The sequence below is a fragment of the Microtus ochrogaster genome, chromosome 1 (genome assembly GCF_000317375.1).
Source record: "Microtus ochrogaster isolate Prairie Vole_2 chromosome 1, MicOch1.0, whole genome shotgun sequence".
NCBI lineage: Eukaryota > Metazoa > Chordata > Mammalia > Rodentia > Cricetidae > Microtus > Microtus ochrogaster.
This window is the reverse complement of record NC_022009.1, coordinates 41,537,184-41,550,059: the sequence shown is the minus strand read 5'-3', so window position 1 is coordinate 41,550,059 and position 12,876 is coordinate 41,537,184.

The window sequence follows — 12,876 nt, the reverse complement described above, 5'->3', positions numbered from 1 at the left end:
ACATGAAGAACTGAAGCCCAGGCACATTGGTGAAGGCCCAAGGCATCAAGCTGCTGAGGGAGACTCCAGACAGAGGTCAAATGTATCCATTGTCTTTCTGTATCCCCAGGTCTGTCCATGCCAAGGTCTTCTCATGCGTCACAGTAGAGCATCCAGGACCATGGTTTGGATGGTAAGAAATATCAGCACATGGTAAGAGCTGGATTGTGAGTCTCTAAAAGCGCTCCAAGTCTGGTGCCCTTATACCGTGCAAGTGGGGTTCATGTTTTCTTCAGTTTCCTCAAGTACCTACTGAGCTTGAACATGAACCTACTGAGCCAGACCATGGACTCAATGACAAAGACTCACCCTTGATATCAAAGGTTCACCAAGGGACAAAGTGGTGAACGCTACACATAGCCAGTGAGAGGTGTGAAGACACAGATGTCAGTGTGGCCCCAAGGCTGTGGGGCCCTGGGTGTGCAACACGGCTACTTCATAAAATCCACCAGTGAGCATCTAGACAAAAGGACTTTCCTTGTAGGGTTTTAGACCGATGCAAGACCAGTTCTGAAATCTACCAGTGCATAGTGTCTGCAGAGGTTCCTAGTGTAGGAAGCAGGACCTCAGGGTGCCAGCCAGCGTCTTAGTAGTTGGAAAGGCTATGATACCGAAAGAGTAAGCCTGCATGCAGTGTGGAGTACACAGTGTGAGCAGGGGCCAACCAGGAGCTGAGCTGGGGCCCTGTGCAGTAGCCACCATGGGCAGGAGGCATGCAGAAGAGGATGGGACAGAAAACGATGGTACTCACAGGTGGAACCACAGGACAGGAAGTGCGGCCTCCGCAGCAAATGGCTGAACGGTCTCAAATGCTTCTCTCTCAAGCCGCCACTTTCGAGACAAGTTTTATTCTGAGTTCCATTTACAAACGCGTAAACCGTGGCACCGAGAAATCAACTTCCCTAAAACGCACAGCCACGGGGAGAGCCGCATTGGGTTGACACTCAGACCTGCCCTGTGGGCCAGGAACAGGGACTGGTTTCAAAATCTTTTAGAGACCGTTTTCATACGTGAGCCAAGAGTCATGATGAATTTCCACTCTAACTTCCTCTCGGCTCCTAGCAACTTCAATAATGTCATAACAGCAAAAGGGGAGGGGGAGGATTGAGGCTGCAAGCCGGGAGTTAGCTAACCACGCTGTCTGCTTTCACACCTTTTTTTGACATTTGCGCTGCTTAATTAAAGAGGCGACTGGCTGCCTCGGCAGGCTTCTTGTTTGTTCTACAGCAGCAGGAAGCCCAGGAGAAGTTCCTTAAAGGGCCCCAAAGTGGTCACAAGGACTCAGAGAGAGGTCTGAGCCACCAGCATTGATGTAGGAAGCCAGCTTCCTTCAGCAGGCTGGGAGGCAGGCAGACAGAGCCCCCCATCACAGGCCTGGAACAGCCTGGAGCCTGGGGCAGTGGGAAGACAGCAGGCATTGAATCAGGCTGACCTGGGCTGAGAGCTGGAGGAGTCTGAGAACTCACCCCCCACCCAGCCCTCCCTACTCACTCCACACTGGTCTGAGAAGCAGCCTCGCCTAACAGGGAGGTGGGGAAGCCCTGAGAGCATTTCTAGAAAGCCCCTCCTCCCTGTGTGCAAGGGTCAGACTTAGAGCTGCACTCTGCGCTCTCCATGGCTGCCATTCTACGTGCCGCAGACAGGGAGACTTGCATGTTTTCTTTCGCGGTTCTGGAAGCAGGAACTTGAACAGTTCAAGGCCAGGAAGTCAGCAGGGCCCAGTCTCCTTTGGTTTGTTGGTGACATCCCTCTCTGCGTCCAGCTTCACATGGTCCCCTCAGCCTGAGTCTGTCTCCTTTTCTTACTGGACACCAGTCCCATTGGATTAGGGTCATCCTAGTGATGATCCCATTCACCTTGTGTGTGTGTGTGTGTGTGTGTGTGTGTGTGTGTGTACATGCAGGTGCACATATGCATGCATCCATGTGAAAAACAGAGGACAACCTTGGGTATTGTTAGTCACATGCCGGCCACCTTATTTTTTGAGGCAGGGTCTCTCGCTGGCCAGGAGCTCACCCAGCAGTCAAGGCTCTGACCCCAGGGAAGCTGTCTTTACCTCTCCCCAGCACTGTGATTACAGGGGTCCACCGCATGCCTGATTTCCCACATGGGTTCTGGGAGTCAAACTCAGGTCCTGCACAGCAAGCAGGTCCTTCAGCCACTGAGCCACGTCTCGAGCTGCCTAATTCACTCTTGATACAGCCCCAGTTCCCAACTGCAGTCCTAGCTGCCGTGGGTGGAGGCCGCACAGAGGAGACAGAGTGGGCCGTGGGCCAGCCGGGCATGGGGAAGCGAGAGTGAATCCCAGTCAATCGAGAATCCTTTAGACTCAGTTCTCAGTGTAGGCTCAGTAACCTACACTGTACTGTCCTTTCAGGAAGCGGTCACTGCAGGGAGTAAGTGGTGATGCCATCAGATACCACAGTGACAAAGCCAAGCTAGCCACTGCCTCTGCCGCTGGCCGAGACGTATGGCCTAATTTACATTCATGGCTCACTTGTGGCAGCCGTGATGGCCGCAGTCATCCAGGTCTCTGAAGGAAGATTCTAGACTTCTCTTTGTTTTTTTAACTACAGAGACTGAAGCCCAAGGCCAAGTGATGGCTCCAGACTGAAGCAAGCATGGGCTGCAGCGGGTTTGAGGTCTCTTAACTCCAGCCCAAAGCAACCGCACTCAGCAATCTTCTCTCTGAAGCTGAAATTGTGACACCCTTGGCCTGCCTGCAGAGTTCAGCTGTACCTGTCTCATGTCGCATGGGCTTGGTCATGAGAGGTTAAACTTCAACCTCTCAGACCTAACTCACTGGGGATGAGGATGGGGAGGGTCATGGAGACAGGTGGGAATGTGCCCCATGCATTGTGTTTCTCAGGGACCATCACCTGATACAGATTCGGGGAAGAGACAGTGAGGAACTAAAGGCAGATCCACGCCAGAACCGATGTCCAGCACGTTCCATTCATGGACCACTGAAGACTTCTGCCACCTGCAAAGCCTGAGTCTTAAAAGCAGTGACCTCGTGCTGATGTCACAAGGACTGGATAAGCCTGTGTGGGCTTAGCACTTCCAGCATGGCCCAGTGGACACTGTTCTGCCTGGCCCCTCACAGCAGCAGCTCAGGGTCCATCAGAGGTCTCTGGCAGCGAAATCTGGGGCTTCGTGGCTCTGCTGTCACAGAGCACTGTCATGGACTGCAAGTCGCTTCAGCCCACCCAGGATCCTCACTGGGAATCAGCTGTCTGTGTGTGTCATCGCCTCCCGACTATTTAAAACCTGCAAGTGCAAGGGACCATTAAATGCTTCCTATTGTTGTTTTGGTGAATCTGTTCAGAGACGGCAGACTCAATTCAATCAAAATTAGTGACAAGAAAGCAATTTTCCCGTCCGTTCAGCACCGACAGTTTTTTGTTCAGCTTTGTTTTAGCAAAGGTGTTTTTCTCGGCTTCCTCCTCCTCGAGGTGAGCCAGCAGCCCCAAGGATCCCTTTGTCTAGATAAGCATTATCCAGTAAAACGGACATGGTGTGACTTAAGTTTACCTTGATGCCGCTTAAGAATCATACTACAATAAGAGATCAATAGCTCGCTACAACAATTTACCAAAGACCCGGCTGGGGAAGAGAAATTCAAATCGCATCGATTTTTTTTTTTCCCAATGTGTGCTCGGCAATAACAGTCCATGAGCAAGTGCGTTGGCAGCGCGGCACATGAGCAGGAGTGGAAAACGCTAGGGAGCTGTTCCCACGTGGGGTCTGCCCAGGTCACAGCCCTGGAGCAGGAAGGCACGGAACGAACGACCTCTCGGGTGAAGGCAGGTGGACAGACAGAGGGAGCCGTGGCTGTGAGGCTCCTGGGCTCCCCATAAAGAGCCATGTGTTAGGACTGAAAAGCAGGTGCCCTTGCTCGCTCATCTTGGATCTTGGCACACAGTGGGAGCCCATAAATATCAGGAATAACTGGACTGAGGCCAAACGGGAGGAGGGAGAAAGAAATGAATTGACGAGAGGAGGCAAAAGAAAGAGAGGGGAGAGAAGACTGGCAGGGAGGGGGTAGGGAAGACAAATATGAAACTGCCCCAAGCTGGGCTCTGCCCCTGGAGGCTGATGACTTTGGCCCACTCCTTCGACATCCCAGCTCAGTGATACCAAAGCTCTAAGAAGTATGAAATAATCAGATTCGCTTCCAGGATTCGCTTCCAGATTACAGTTGGTGCCCCAGTAATGACCAGATTTGGGGCTAGATGTCTCTCTTCTGGCCACGAACATCTCACTGGAGTCTTGATTATTCTATGGGAAGGTGTCTTTGGCCAATCCCACGGCACCCAGCTCCACTCTCCAGTGGCAGTAGCGCAGGGGAGTATAGACGGAGACTCACCCTCGCCTTCACCAGGGCTCCACATTCCTCTTCGAACCACTTTGAAATATGCTTTAGAAGAAAAAAAATTTAATGCGGGTGGAGGAGGGGAAGGAAAGGAACGAAACGTAAGTGGGGGAATTATTGGAACTGGAGCGGGGTTTTAATGGCAGCGTCGGCATCCTGCAATTTCACACATTAAAACATATTTTTAAAGAAACGACTATGGTGTTGATTGTGGAAGGACGAAGCTTTCCACTCTTCAGACTATTAATAAGGGCTTCCCATAGAGAAGACAAATACACGCTTGATGCATTTTTAATCCTTTGCCAATACATTTGACTAAAGCTGTTTGCTGTTCCAATGACAGGATTTAACTTGCCCTTCTGTAGTCAACGTCCCTGATTATTAATGACATTTAGGGAACACGGCTATAAAGTTACATTGTGGTGGGATTGCAGCCTGTCTTCTGCTTCCCACGGAAAGAATCACGCGCCTGAAGCCGGGGAAAGCCCTCTTCCGAAGAACCCCTGGCACTGTCAATCAGGAGCAAGAGAACAACAACAAGCTGCAACCCTGAGGCTGTGCTGCCCCAAGCCCTCCCCACCCTCTCTGTGTTCAGCCTCCTTCAGCTTTCTCCTACTTGTAACCTTGACCACCATTTCCATGAGAACTGCTCCCCGCTAGGGGTTGATAGGATCTTGGCAATATTAAACCAAATTCACGAAGGGTATTTAGATTTCTCAGTATCCCCCGCATTCAAATGCCAATAATAAAATCTTCCAGGAAGAAGAGGCGGCCAGGAACGTGGATGACTTTGAAACAGGGATCAAGGGATCAAGAGCCAGCGCTCGGATCTTAATAGGATACAATCGGAGAGAGAAATCCGTACCTGGGCACGGCTGACCATTTTGTGCTTTTTTTTATTTATTATTATTATTTTAAGAAACAAATTAATGCCTAGGTTAAAATGAAATTACATATGCGGGTGCCCTCCGGGCTGGCTTTATTCACCCAGGCTCTGGAATGTTAATAAGAGCGGTAACCAGTGAGCAGGCAAAATGGGCAAAACCCAGCAAGAGTGGATACGCTGGGGAGGGGTGGGCGAGAGGGGACACTTGACTTTGGTTTAAATGACTTCGGCTCCAGGGCTGTGAGGATTTGACATGTAGGTGACAGCCCCCCAAAAGGGGGGAAAGGTTTGGTTTATAGTCTCCAAACTGGACCCCCTATTCCATTCTCGCAACGTCACCCCCACAAAAGCCTCTCAGTATTACATGTGCAGCCCCGACCCCCTATTGTAATGAAAAGCAGGTTCCCCTGCACATCGCAGAAAATCAATATTGCATCTTACTAAGTTAGCGTTAATTTTACACCTTTCAGCCTCCGGGTGGGAATTATTGTTGAAAAGAGAGAGAGAGAGAGAGAGAGAGAGAGAGAGAGAGAGAGAGAGAGAGAGAGAGAGATTCTGCAAACCCCCCACCCACCCCACCACCATATGTGGCTGTCTGGACATCAGGTTGGGAAAACCCTATCACTGTTTTTAAAAGGGGGTGACGATTATGAAAAAAAGAAAGAGGGGGCACTGAAGGGGTGCTGCCGTTTGAGAGATTTTAATAGCTAATACTAAGAAGGCACAGAAAAGCATGGATCCAATTTGAGCAAGAGAATCCCTGTGTTAGTACTGCTTGTCAGTCTTGGGGTGTACTGTATAGGGGCCAGCTCACGAGCATGGCAGTCCAGAAATATAAAGTCCAGATTTAATTCTGATACAGAGAAATACAATTTCAAAACCGGACGCCTTATCATCGGCGTGTCCCACTGGAGAACTCATTTCCCTAGCAAAAGGCTGTCAACGCCATTATGTTGGACACAGAAGCAATTTACCACTACAGCTAAACAGCGCTACCAGGGCTGTGGGAACTTAAGCATTTGAAGTTATCGCTATGGAAAAAAAAATAGCATTTCAAATGTCAGTGAAATGGGAAGGAATAATTGAAAAGTATCAATCAGAGAAGCGAAGGGCTCCCAAGGCCGGCTGCAGCCCCGACCCGGCTTAGTGCCTTTGCCTTTTCTTTGCTACAACTCTCTTCCCTGCTCACCTTACAGCCGCCCCCTCCCCACAGCCTCCTTCTGACCCTAGCCCCTTCCCCAGTCAAGTTCAAATTCAACCCTGGGAAAGGGAGGAAAGTCCATTTGAACCACACTGCACCCCAGAAGGATGATAGGATGGTCTCTCCCTTCAGTACCCTTAGCCTCCACTGTACTTGGCATGAGATCTCTCTCTCTCTCTCTCTCTCTCTCTCTCACACACACACACACACACACACACACACACACACACACACACACCCAGCCATCACCAAGATTGCGATGCTAGCACAGTTCCACCTTGTGGTTACTGACAGGGCTGCCACGAGGCTCGGCCACGTGGTATGGAGCTGTGCTTCCATCTTGGACCCTCTACTGATGAGTCTCAGCCTCCCCCCTCTCCCCGACACAGCAGTTCCTTCCCATCATGGGTTCTTTCCTAGTGATGGAGAGAACCATGGGAGCATGATTGTTTTATTATTAAAAAATTATTCCATCCAAGTCCAGCTTGGTGAAGCTGTGAGCTCCTTGGAGTTATTTACAAGAGTGTGAGGGGTTCAGATAGATGCAAAAAGCCCACCCCAGCATGGGTGATGGTTCCCAGCAGCTGCATCCTGGAAGCCCTGCACAGCCTGTCTGTCAACCACCTGGAAGGGCATCACAAGCTTCTTAGAAGTTTCCGATGACCTTGTGTCCCTCCACTAGGGAACATATCAACCCGGAGGAAACTTGCTCTTCGCCCCAGAACCCTTCCAGGTAAGAAGCAAAGGACTGCATCCACTTTGCGAGGTGGATACATATGGCATCACTGGGGTCCTGCCCGGCTGGAGGGCAGCCATCCACAAGCTGTCATCCATCTTCCCACCTTATGGAAGGTCTTGGATGAAGGCACACCCCTGAGAGCTCACCGCAAACCATTCTCTCCCATCTCTTCCTTCTGCTGACCTCCATGTTCCTTCCAGTTCTGCGCTCTTTTCTCTGGGAACATTCTCTCCAAAGGTCTTCAGGGGGCTGGCTGCTTCGCCATCCATGCTCAGGTCAAGTTTCAGCTAACCCACCCCACTTAAGGTTGTTCTGATTATCCCATCTGAACTACGGGGTGTTACTGTCTGCCTTCTCCCCTGAAAACTCAGTCCAACCAGATCAAGGCCTTTGTCTGTCTTGTTCCCTATTTGATGCTTTGTGCTGAGATCGGATTAAAAAGAGAAAGCTGGGCAGTTGCTCTTTCGTCTGTGCAGAAAAAAAAAAAAGAGAAAGCTGGCACGGTACCCCCAGCCACCCCACCCCGACAATCCACACAGACTACCTTCCTCCATACTTAACTCTACTTCCATTCCTCCCACTGTGGAACAAGGAAAAGCACCTGAAAAAAGAAAAACCTAAGAAAGAACAGGTTTGCTTGGTTCACACTTTCAGGCTATAGTACATCACTAGGGGGAAAGTCGAGGCAGAAACTTGAAGCAGCTATTCACATCAACAATCAAGAGCTGAATGGATGGATGGATGGATGGATGGATGGATGGATGGATGGATGGATGAATGAATGCTTACTTACACTCAGCCTCCTTTCTATAGTTCAGGGTCCAAACCCAGGGAGCGACAGCACCCACAGCAGACCCGGTCCTCTCAGACAATCCCCACAGACACGCCTAACCTCCTCCAGACAATCTCTCGCTGAGACTGTCTTCCCAAATAATCCTAGACCATGACATGTCGACAACTAACTCACACACATTCCTATGGTCAACTTTGCTCCCGGAGATGTGTTCCAGAGGTGGAGCCTGCATGAGGAGGGTGGCCATGCTCCCTGCTGGACGGAGTTCTCTTCCTCTTCCTGAAAGGCCTTGATGAGGCTAAGACATCGGAGGACTCTTGTCTAGAGCCAGGCTCCAAGGCTGAGATCTGTGCGATGTACTGGCTGTCCACACACAAGCCTGGCTCACAGTCAACCCCGGCAGCCATATTTCCTGGGCCTCCACCTTGCTGCCCACATTCACCACTGGGTCCTCTCACTTCCCCCATGCCATTTCTGCTTGTTCCAGAAAGGAACTGCCCTCCGACTCCTTCCTCTTCCTCCCCAGCTAGCGCCTGCGCTCACTGGACCTTGGGGTAAGCATCACCTCTGTCTTCTGGGTCCTCTCCTTTTCTCACTACTTAGAATTAATAGGATTTTCTGGCATCCTCCTCCTGCCTCGTGGGCTTCAAGCTCTGCCTCTGGGGCACATGACTATCTTCCTGGCTGAGGGGCAACCCACGCCAAGAATCATCCAGAAGATGACAGCCCCACGCCACTCCCACACATCAGGGTCAGCAGGTGAGGGTACCGAGCCTCAGAGCTGTCCTTAGCTTCACTCCCTGTGGAGAGGCTCAGCAAAACGAGATTTACAAGTTAACCACTGCTGACTACTGTATTTCTCCAGTTCAGAAATAACACAGCCCCACGTTCTAAGATTTTTGAAATTCAGATGCATCTTAGAATCGATGTGAATATTTAACACAGAAAAGTTTCTCTGTTCTAGAAAAATCTGTTGTTCCGTCTGATAGCGGCTGGTACTTCAAAGATGAGGGAAGACGAGTACATGGACTCAGTGACCCTTGTCATCTCTCCTGACAGGCCGTTCCTGTTACCCTACCAACACTCGGAGACTGCTCTAGGATAGTGTCACAGGCTCCTGCTGGGTGGCGGCTGTCCTCTCCCTTTGGGATGTGTGAGTGTGTGTGTGTGTGTGTGTGTGTGTGTGTGTGTGTGTGTTTATGATTCGACGTTATTCGACCCTTTCATTTTTTTCTAGCACTGCATCTCCCCACCCCATCTCTGCGCTGCTCCTCCTCATTGGACCATTGTCCTGGCTGACCTGGCTCCCTGGGGTCTTCTAATATAGCAAAGCATCCCTCTGTAGCTTTGATGCATCTAAACGGAATAACACTGCTGGATGCTCTGCCCGCCAAAGTGGTGAGCAGGGGTCGTCTTTTCGGGGGTTCTGATCTACATCTGTTAGCTCCTAGCACACTGATCAAGGTCTCCAGTTCAACTGGAGAAGTAAGTCTGCCAGGCGGACTGTGCTCCTCATCTCTTGACCAACAAAGGGAAACACCGTGCCCTTCTCACTCAGAAAGAATGCCACAGAGCGGGGGGGGGGGGGCTGCTCTCAGGTCCCCTGCGTGGTGAGACACACATGATCCAGTGTCTTAACTTAGCCACAGCATCCAGACCAACCCAATGTGTTCAATGGCTTTTTAAAAGAGGTACAGCTGGTAAGAAGGGGAGAAGTGGGGCAGGTCATTTACCCAACCTGCATCTCATCACTATAAAACAAGGGTGTAGCATGAATAAAATAGATCATGAATAATAAAAACCCAGAGTCAGATATTGGGGTTCAACCAGAAAACCAGAAAAACAAAGCAGCCAAGCCACTAGATAAGTCTTACCAAGGCTGGGCGACCACAGCCTAAGCCAACTAAGCGGACTAAGCAGCCTCTCTATCCTCCCATTTTATATTCCCTCTAGTGCTGGAATTAAAGGCATGACTCCCTATGACTGGGATTAAAGGTGAGGCACCACCACCTGGATTTGTTTCTGGATTGATTTTTCGTAGCTCAGGGTGGCCTTGAGCTCACAGGGATCCATCTGCCTCTGTCTCCCAAATCCTAGGATTTGGGACCTCTAGTGGCTTAGCTTTGCCCTTCTGATTTTCAGACAAGCTTTATTTATTAAAAAATAAAATATCACTATACAAGGGCCCTAACACTTGCCATGGTTCACGATCGCTGAAAACAATGCTATTCCTATGAGGGTCAGATGCAGTGCCTTCGACCTCTCCAGCCAAGGAACAGTAGCTGTCAGATGCTCCCTAAGTTTCGCAGGCCAGCTTGCTCCATGCTCAAAGCACTCACCCATGGGGCTGTGATCCCTACCGGGCTATGGTCCAGTAAGCTGAGACTCTAAGACATACTGGGTCTTAATTTGTTTCCTGTGGCTGTGATAAACACCATGACAAAAAGCAACCTGGGGAGGAAAGGGTTTGTTTGGCTCACGTGACCTGATCACAGTCCTTCAGGAAGGAGAGTCAGGGCAGGAACTCAAGGCAAGAACTGAAGCAGAGACCATGGAGGAACGTTGCTGCTTGGTTTTCTTTTTATATCACTCAGGGCCACTTGCTGAAGGATGGCACCACCGTAGTGGACTGGTCCTCCCGCCAATCATTTACCAGGAAAATACCTCTCAGGCTAGCTTACAGGACAATCTCAGGGAGGCCGCGCCCCAATTAAGGTACCCAGGTGACTCTAGTTTGCGTCAAACCAACAAAAACCCTAATCAGCTCACTCTGGAACCTTCTGAAAGAATTGGGAGAGTCTGAACCAGAGGAAGTATGGCTCCAGAGTCCACACTCTGAACCGGTACCGCATGCCACTCTCCCTGTGTTCTGCCTGCATCTCGCTGGACACAGAACAGGCTCCCGCTACGCATCGGCAGAAGAAAGAACCATCAACCTAAGTCCTAAAAAAGATGGGAAGTACTGTTACTCCTGCCAGCCTCGCTCATAGCAGGCTCTGGTAAATATTTGTTGTGAGACTGGGTGATCTGCCTGGAGAACAACACTTCCTCAAGTCTCTATTAGCGACAACTGTGACAATCTATCGGCACCGGCGTTGGAGCCGGAGTTTTGCGAAGAATTTCAGCAAGCCAGGGGCATCTTTTGAACGTGCAAATCCAAGTCTGCCTGACCAGCTGCTGGCTCTTTCGGATTCCTCCAGGCCAGTGAAGCTTCCCTTCTCTCCATTAGTCCATACGCCATGACACATCACAGAATGCTTAGGAGGCAGGGAACAAAACAGCCTTCTACTTGGGAGAGCTGAAGGCCTGGCTTGTGTTTTGGAAAGTAGTTCTTGGACATCCCTTGATTCTGCATTTTAATGTATGTTTGCTGTATGTATGTCTGACTGAATCTTCCTGAGTATCTCCCTGCTAAATTAATACATTAATTTAACTGCACTTCAAAAAAAAACTTAAAGAAAGATAGAAAAAAGAAGGAAGAGAGGCTGGGGGAGATAGATCACTGGGTATAGAGCTTGCCAGGTGTGAGAAAATGAGTCCTGGTTCCTGGTGCAAGCCCAATGCACTTGCAGTGAGATGAGAGTAGAGACTGGGCAACCCTCAGAAGCTTCCAGGCCAGGTAACCATACACATGAAGAGGCAAACGAGAGACCCTGGCTCATACAAAGGGGCAGGAAAGGAGCCACGCTTGGTGTCCTCTGACCTTTCCATGCTATGACACATATGTGAGCACACACATAAGAAAAATAGGAAAGAAGAAAAGAAAGAGAAAGGAAGGAAGGAAGGAAGGAAGGAAGAAAGAAAGAAAGAAAGAAAGAAAGAAAGAAAGAAAGAAAGAAAGAAGAGAGACAGAGAGAGAAAGATTAATGTGTCTCTTTCTTCAAATGGAAATTCTGTTTACACAACCCAGCTGGTAATGTTGGTGACCTCCCTTAATGTCACTGAGTTGCTGATGCATGGAAAGACTCAAAAAGCAAATAAACTTTGGTTGAGATGCAACAGTCTTCTTCCCCCTTACAAGCTAAGTGTGTAAATCTTCTGGAATACCCTACATCCACTGTACTGCCCAGGGATACAGGTTAACTCTTCTTTATTGTCTGTCCACATCAGCCAGGATCCGCCTTGTCAGTATGCCAACACCACGCCCTCTTTCCTTCTTCTTAATTGTACCACTGAGCTACAACCACAGTCCTCAAAATATTGATAAATATTTTTTCAAATATCAAATGTTTGATGAATGCAGGAAGCATCATGCATCCCAGCGTGGGCCAGAGTGGAGAATGAGGTGCCCTCAACCTCTGTTAGAACTGACACTTATCTATTAGTGCCACAGTAGACACCATTAATAGAATTAGCTCTAGAAGCTGAAACCACAGAGGTCAAACCCAGACCTCCTTCCTGTTCACAGATTTGTGCCTGAACTACTCACAGTAAGATATCGACTTTTGCTCTGCTGTAGGGAAAGCGGTCCTAAAAAGAACCAGCGAGAACCAAACCTCGCAGTGAATGGATGAGGTTGAGAATGGTGCCTAGGAGAGAAGCTCGTGGAGCGACGGACCAGAGGTCTCCCCAACAATGTCTCTGTAGAGACGGCGTCATAGGCTGTGCATAGTCATGGGATCTCAGCTCTGTCGGCCACAGGACAAGAGCAACCACGGCTGACCACAGTGGACACTGGCCTCAACTGTATACCCAGGCATGTCTATAGACACTAAAATTTGAATGCCATGTGATGTCTGTGTCTTTTGATTTTCTTATTGGTGTTGTTCCTGCTGTTTAAAACTGTAAAGCTGGGGCTCAGTGGTCCATCGCTTGCCTAAGATGTGGAAACCCCTGGTTCAGT